The sequence below is a fragment of the Petromyzon marinus genome, unplaced genomic scaffold (assembly GCF_048934315.1).
Source record: "Petromyzon marinus isolate PM22_M1 ecotype Great Lakes invasive population unplaced genomic scaffold, UKy_Petmar_22M1.pri1.0 PM_Scaffold_261, whole genome shotgun sequence".
In the NCBI taxonomy this organism is placed as follows: domain Eukaryota; kingdom Metazoa; phylum Chordata; class Hyperoartia; order Petromyzontiformes; family Petromyzontidae; genus Petromyzon; species Petromyzon marinus.
Genome location: NW_027423237.1, coordinates 8,764 through 17,526, shown reverse-complemented (window position 1 = coordinate 17,526; position 8,763 = coordinate 8,764).

The window sequence follows — 8,763 nt, the reverse complement described above, 5'->3', positions numbered from 1 at the left end:
ATCCAGCTAGTTTCTGTAGCAACGGCCTACATCAGCCACTAACAGTGGAGTAATTGTGGTTGGAGTGGAGAGGCGCCCAGCCAGCAGCCAGCCAGGAATCTCGAGGTACGGATCATCATTAATCGTGCTTTTGGAATGATTCACCTTCATCCAAGGTGTCATCACTTCGCCACTGCAGATGTTAGCCGTGTCTTGCTATCTAACTCGGCTCGGCGGGTTGTTATTTTAATGTGCCAGGCGCGGCACCACCACTCCAACATCCTTCTCCATTCTACCGCGGTCTACCGATTCTGAGACGCACATTTAGCTTGTGCATTTTAAAGCAAAAGTTATAATCCAGGAGACGTCCACATGTAAGAGCACGACCCGCAGCTTCGTGTAGAGTGAGCGAGGAGGCTCGTTAAGGATGCTACTGTGCAGTGCCAGGATACGTGCACCTAGAAGACGCTATTGGGAAGTTTGAGGCAATCGTCCTCCAACAACAGCGGAGGGCAGAGGAGCGACGCTCACAACAATGAGCGGATAACCGGGTCGAAAAAAATACAGGAAGTTGGCACAATAGGAGGCACAGGTGGTGCATCTGCCAGTCATCTCAGTCAACCCATGGCACCTGGGTCTGTCCTGTGACCTACTGTTAGAGGGTCTTCGACAATTCACGTGGCCTCAAAGTGCACATCGCCTGGCACAAGTGTCATGGTAACGTCACCACCACTTAGTGGCGAATGGCGACTTTTTGTTATTGTGAAGAGCAGCGCTCGGCGCTACGAACTTGGTGACCCGAGTTCGATTCCTGCTCACGGCCTCCCCTAACTTCGACTCAGCCTCACATTATTACCCGGTACGGTGTAATGTGTTAACATGGCCACTGTAGAGATAAAGGCGTCCGGGCGTGGTTCTGGCCACCCAACCCTCGTGTGCTGTGTCAGCCTTCATTGGTGCTCGCTTACAGCACTTTCCCCAACAGTCTGTTCAGGCTATACGGGCGATCTTTGTCTTGTGTGAGGCCAAATATGTATGTTTTTGGATTCGTCTTATAATTTGGAGAAGCATGCAATACGTTGAAAGGCGTTCGTCAAGGCTGGACCTATAACGACCTGGACCTCAGTGCAATAAAGGTCACAGAGACCGTGGCGCAGTGCACAAACCACTGCAAAGACAAAGACTCATGTATAGCCTCTATGAGGCTGTTGGGACAAGTGCTGTTAGCAAGAAGTACCGATAAAACCCGGTACCACCACACCCGGCCACCTTTGTCTCTCCAGTGCTGCTGCTTTATACACACATACACCGTACCATCCTACTCATTGGAAGCTGAACTCTGTTCCACCGTGCATTAACAACAGCTGCCATCCGCCATTAAGTGGTGGTGACGGCACCACGGCGCTTGTCACAGGCTAAGTGCACTTTGAGTCGACTTGCAGTGTGGGAGGCTTGCTACTGGTAGGAGTCCCAGGACAGGCCCAGGTGCTATGGGTTGACTGCTGTGCCAGCTGGGTGCAGGAGGAGTTCACGGGACAGACCCAGGAGCGGTGGGTTGACTGAGATCACTGGCAGAGGCAACGCCTGTGCTCCCCACTGTGTGCGTATGAATTCAAATATTGTACCGTACTTTCCTTCCTCTCCACGTTTATACAATGTTCACCTACCTCCACCAACCCGGTTTGGTCAGCGTGGTGAAGTATGGTCAATTAACCTCCTCTACAACACACTCGTTAACAACAATGCATTGAAAGGACATGTATATAATTGTCGACGTTTCGAGCAATGCTCCTACTTCATAGCAGGTAAACAGATATAGTGGGTACCGAGGGTCTGAGACCAGCGCTGGCTGACACCATGGGGGCCGCGTGACAATCACATAGCACAGTACAGCATTAGAACACGTAATTTGTCAATTGCATGAACGTGAAATATCGTAAAATCGAACTTTGTAAATAGAGAGATACTTGAACATGAAGCAGGCCACCTCCATAACCTTCTTCCATTCCTCTCTGAAGGCCTCACCTCTTTTTAATAGCCCATCCCCTTCCTCTTCCCTTTTTACCGTTCCATTTTGTTCCGTTCCTTCCCTATATCTCTTGCATGAAGCCACATGTCCTATGTTCGGGACACTCATTCCTCGGCCCTTGCACTGCCCTTGCCATATAAATCACTTTGTTTTTGTTACAGCTTTTAAATGTTGGAAAGCGTGCCTTGACCAAAGGTGCTCTATAAATATAGAAAAGGATAGGATCCCAGCTATGACCACATCCAGCACCTACATCACACAAATGTACTATCCCCATGTTAACAATAATTAGTAACTATATATGACCACAAACCTATTGAGCAGAAGTTATTTCTGGGCAGTATTCGGGTTACGAACCTAGTTCGTTCCTGAGACCTGTTCGAAATTCGAACGGTTCGTAAGCCGGCAGTTCAGTTTGCAATTGCAAGTTCGCATTTTAAATCAATATTTTTCTTATTTTATATATTTCATGGAAGCGGGCGTTCGTAAGTCGGACACTCGCAAGTCGAGGACTGTCTGTTTACTTTGGGTTAGATGGTTTGAGTATAAAGGCAATATTCAGATATACTCACCACCATCCGTCAGAGCAAATCAAATCAAGTGGTCACGTGGGAACCAATACCAATTAATTTGTTTTTTTACAATCCGTCTTTGAATCGTTGGTGACCGGGCTGAGGCCATCAGCTAACTATACCGGGAGAGCCCTGCCAGTCACAGGCAGGGTGCCACGGTGACTAGGAGATGTTAACTACCTCGCCTGCTATGCCTGTTGTATGCTATGCCTGTTTGGAGATTGCATGCCTCTTTCTCTTCGTGGTCGCTGGGATTGTTCTCCATATTTGGAATAAAAGTGCGTTAAGAGTATTTGACTGCTGCTACAAATGTACACGTGATTAATGATCCACTTCGTTGAGCTATTATTTGTGGCCATGTCGCTTATTTTAAAAAAAAGCTGTATATATCTTAGTGGACTTTACCTGGTAAAATAAAAATAAAAGTTTAGTTTCAGTAGCCGGGGTTGAACCCAGCTTCTCAATGGTACCAGTCCAGCGCTGATCTTTGAGCAACCTGGCTACCTCTCTAATTGTCGACACGACGACTATGCGATGTGGCATTATTTCAAGCGGTTGGTGCATACGCATTTATTTATTTGGATGTGGCAATGCTAAAGTGAGTGGTGCAGTATTAATTAGCGCGCTAAACTGTGAACCCAGCGATATGTAGATTTGGAGGTTGGTTTACTCCAGATAAGAATGCAAATTACACCAACGACCGAGTTCAAACGGCTGGAAGTTGTGTGGGGCGCTGTTGCGCAATCTGTAGGTGGCAGGCTGTCTCAATCGCCTGGAGGGGTGATTCATTGCAGGGCTGCGCCACTATCTATATGCAAGCAGTCGAGAATACATGACTGATAACGGCTTGCAAAAGTTCAGTAAACTATATTTGTGCAAAGTAAAAAACAATAGGCAATAAAGTGCATATAATCAGTACGTGCCGTGTTACCACATTGTATGTTAATTTACTTAAATAGCATCGTGCAAATATGTTCTCCTACAAACGAACTCTATTCTCATTGCCATGGACTAAAACGTAATCTTGTCAAGTTTAACAAAAGCTATAAATCGCGACGTTATAAACTAAAAATAACCTTTGGGATTTATTGTCAAGCAGAGGAGTGTAACCTACATTAATCTGGGGGTGATGGGGGAGGAGTGCACGTTTTACCGCTCACCACCAACGCCTTCGTGCTGTTCCACGTTTCAGACACCATGGGACCAGCCCGACAACGCATCCACCAGAAAGACACAGAGCTTTACGTGTGCGTAACCACTATACGCGCCCAGCGAAGCGTGGACCTAAAAGGTTTGGATCGATCGTTAAGCGTTTGGTAAGTGACCTGTTGACCAAGACACTACCGTCCTCAGAAGGTGCAAGGGAATTCACAGTTTTATTTACCAGTTAAACTCAACTGTGCTCTTAGCTCTTGTTCATAGGCGAGCTGGTCACACGTAATGATAGCTGATGATCGCAGTAGCTGATATCACCACACGTGAGAATTTATAACAGCAGTCTAATCATCTGAACCAAGGAACCCGGATAAAAACCCAAGCTCCGACCACCACAGCGAGAGCACACGCCAACTCCAAAAGTATAACAGAGGCACCGCCAGGGTCCAGCATGACCTCCTGTGTACCGATCGAGGGAGATAACATCTTCTCAGCGGCAAATAGCAGCGAAACATTGCCTTAGCATTAAAATTATGGATTCACATCTCCAATACAATATTTTGGGGAAACTATCTGAACGTGGTGCTCTGGATGTATGACTGCTTCTTCTCTGTCTTGTTTTATTTATCCACACAGTCTCAATGTAACTCTACATCTCTGTAAATAAACCACATTATACATATCAATCTAGCGTCCACGCAACGATCCCCTCCCCCTAGCCCACACACCCCCTCTTCCCCCCCCCTTGCCCTGCCCCCCGTTCTTACCTAGAAACCTCTTACCATGGCATCTCTCTCCCACTTCAGTAGAAAAAACTTCTTGCTGTTGGGTTTCCCACCTGATGATGATTGCTTGTGTTGCAATAGAAACGTCGTGATTTATTTAATTTTATACCTACGTGACTTTACCGAAAGAACCAAAGAGTATTATAAAATATCTATAAATATATGTTGGCATATATATCTGACCATCAGTGAACGTGAAATAAAACTCGTGTTCATAGCCCTGCACAAGTATTTGAGCCCTGCACAAGTATTTGAGCCTTGGGACGCTAGTTTCACTTCCACTCATGGCCACCAACAATAGTGGTGATTATCTAAACCGGTTCTGGGCCTCCCCTAGGTCGACTCAGCCTCAAATGATAAAATGGTGCGGTAATGCAGTTTGACTTGGTGCTGGCCACCCACCTTGTGTGCTGTGCCTGCCGTTATTAGGTGCTCACTAACAGCTCCATAAGTCTATTAAAGCGATATGGGGAATCGTTTTCTGTGTTTGGTAGAGAAACCTTTCTCAAAACAAGATTTCCCATGTGGGTCGCTCGACCTCTAAATTAATCAGGCGTAATAATGTGATTTGATCAACTTCTATGGTTAACGGGACAGTCTATGTGTGGGTGATGTTTACATCCACGATAGCATGGTTGGCTAAGTGCAGTGCAAAATAAATTTAACATACAAACAACAACAGGACGTTTCCTTCATCTGACCACTGCTACATAGAAGCGACTTCTCTGTCCGTGGCCAGGAGCAGCTTCAAAGCCCCTACATTTACTTTAGCCGATGATATCACAAGTGATGTCCACCGTTGTTGTACAGCAGGACTTTTGAGTGCATTCCATTGTAATGAGAGGCTGCCCTGCTGCAATTAACTCGTCACCACACTTGCGATCTAGAGGTCGATCCTTAGGCCTGGCATTTGGAGCGACGCTGCAAGCTTCTTAAATCTCGCTGCCTCTGTCCACCCAGCTGCGTAAATGGATACAGCACAGTTGGTCGATCGGCAGGTCGCATGCGGTGGTGGGGTAAAGCGTGGGTAACTCCCACCTCTTCCAACAAGGGAAGCATCTTGCAGGGCTGCACCTTTACTGACCGCACCGTCATTGATAAACCACGACGTGCATGGGTCCACGTATGACATGCGAGTAGGGGATCCACGTGCAGCGTGCGAGGATGCGAGGAAGGGATTCACGGGCAGCGTGCGAGTAGGGGGTCCACGAGCAGCGTGCGAGGAGGGGGTCCACGAGCAGCGTGCGAGGAGGGGGTCCACGAGCAGCGTGCATGGAGGGGGGCCACTTGCGGCTTGTGAGGAGGGGGTCCAGGTGCGCCATGAGTGGAAGGGGTCCATGTGCTGTGTGCGGGGAGGGGACCCACGTGCGGCGTGTGAGGAGGGGGTCCAGGGATCTGTAAGACAATCTCTCTGAGACGGCGCTGCTGAGCGTCATCGTCGTCTCCATCGTTGACGAATGCTTTGTTGTCTCGACCAACAGCACCCCTCTTTGACTGCTGGCCCGACGACGACGACTCCACGTAGGAGAGCACGTGCAGCAGCGTGAACAACCTGAACGGGGGCAGAGGGGGGGGGGGCACGGAGGGGAAGGGGGAGGGGCACGGGGCGCCACGGTGGCAAAATGTCAGGAGTTAACGGACAGACCTAGGAGCCAATGGTTGACTGACTGAGATGACTGACAATGCACCAGCTGTGACCCCTACTGTGCCAAATTGTTGTGTTTAGCTGCCCGGTGCTCTGCTTATGGATGCGAGCATCGCTCCTCTGCCCTCCATTATTGCTGGTGGGTGACTGCCTCCAACTGCCAAGTAGCATCTCCTCAGGAGTGGCCAATCTTGAGACCGCTGGTACCAGTTATTGGCAAGTCCACTCATCTCTATATATCCTCTTGTACCATATCATTCCTTTTTTTCCCTAGCCCATGCCGTGCCCTTTAGTCTGATCTATCCTGCCAAATAATAGTTGCTTTGCCATGCAGTGGCTGGGCATGGGGGCTACATGACCCAGCCAACACAGCCACGCTTGTGAGAGGAGCTCACCAATGGGAGTGTGTCTAGATCTTTTAAGAATATGTGAGCTCCTGACACAATCCAGTCTGGTTAAACCCAGGATGCATTGTAGGCAGGGTGACCTGAATGTTTCTAACCGGTGCAGATGTTACTTTAGACACCTCAACATCCTTCTCGAAAGAATAAAGAAGGGAAGATATCAATGTGGTCAAATAAAATCCGGAGCTTCGCATGGAATGACAAACCAAGTAGTTTCCACCCAGTGTTACACAGCCGATGAAAAGATAATGCTGCCCGACTGTTTCGGAGTGAGACCTCGGCTGCGAAACCGGAGCTGGTCATAAGCACACTGCCCACACTCACATAAAGGCAAAGACATGGATCTCCTGGATAGCCTTAAGATACTGTTGGGGCAAGTGCTGTCAGCGAGTGGCACCTATGAAGGCCGGTACGGCACAAGGGGGGAAGTCCAGGACCATTTCAGATAATCGTTACTGTTGTTGGTCACTGAGTCGGCATGCACACACACCCCCTATGGCCACGCATGGGTCGACCCCCTCCCCTCCTCCTCAGCTGTGGTACAGCATGGCCAGGAACTGGACAATGAGCATGCTGGAGAAGGTGATGAGGAACATGAAGGCGAGGGGCAGCACGTCGATGACCGTCCCCTCGTTCTTCGTGCTCGGGATCTGGATGTAGAGGTCGGCTCCCACGAACTGCAGTGCCAGGGTCGCCACCAGCCACAGTGCATTGATCATGAAGTAGACGAAAGTGCCCTGCACGTTGGGACAGACAGACCAGGCCTGATTTACATTGCATTGGCCGAGTGGCGGGGGGGATGACCCCGGGCTGTTTATGGATCCCCTCTTTGTGCGTTCATTTTTCTCCCCCACTGTCCACTCTCGACGCCAAATGGTCACTTCTGTTGTTATTGTTTTATTGTTCATGTATTTTACAGGATTAGCGGATTATTGGAACAATTAACAATTAATTCGTTGGAATAATAAGGCATAGGTAATTCAATGCCGTTTAAATCTTCTTCTACCACATGCCAAGTACGGTAAGTACTCGCTTAACGCCTGCTGTTTGCACAACGCGTTGTCGCTGGAACGCAATTTTTCTGTTATCGAAGCATCTCCGGTACTCGCGATGACGCGTTGCCAGTACCTTGTTTCTTATCTCGAAGAGTTCCTGCTTCACGCGTTTCCTGTGATCGTCATCTTCCTCCAGAGGCTTGAGGTAGTCACTGATCATGCTCTTCCAAAACTCGTCTTCCTCCTATGCATTCCCATCCACGGGACAGAAGGTTCACTTTGTGCGATTGTCCAAATAACAACAACTTACTCCGATGAATAATATTAATATTGTAATAGTAATAGGTTTTACCCTTTTAACTGGCACAAAAACTGACACCTTTATTCAAGGCATCGTATTTGCAATAACCACAACACAAGCAATCAAAATGCAAACAAAAGAGACAACTCTGATAATAATATGCACTGTCCTTGAATTTGATTGGTCCACACCCGAGACGGCTTTTCTTAGAGCCTAGTCTCCACTGGTGTTAAATGCTCACCCCGAGCCCTCAATACTCTGATAGTGCGCTGTTTTTGAGTTGTACGCCTTTTGGCGTCTTCTGGTCCAACACCAGAGTGCTTGCCACAAATGAATCACAATAGCTTGCTAATCTCGTCTAGGAGCATTAACCATCACCCACACTTCGTTCATCCATTCATCAAACAAAGATGGTCACCGCATCGCGTGATTTCAGATGCTCGGTCTTGTTTAACTGACAAGCAATGACTTCGCATTTAATTTTCGATTTAAAGCTTTCGTGACTGCAGGGATTCATCTTCTTGGTTCTTTCGGTAAAGTCACGTAGAATGGAAATAAAATAATACAAATAAAACATAATAAAATAAAATTCTCACGACGTTTCGGCCACAACTCAAGTAGCCTTTTTCAGGTGAAGGAACAGAACTGTCGCGACGACAGCGCTTCAATGAACGCTGCAAAGATTCGCAGCGTCTTTTAAGCTAGGTGGGAGAAGTAAAGCGCCTTGACAAAGGTGTTTACATATCAAACAGGATAATTTAGCATTGAAATAGCGGTGTTAAAGTGTTGGATCAGCAGGATGTTAAAGTCAGAAATTAGCTTGTAACTGGGAGATTAGCATGATGTTAATGTGAGGGATTAGCATGTGACTGGTCACGGAAATAGCTATGTTAAAGTC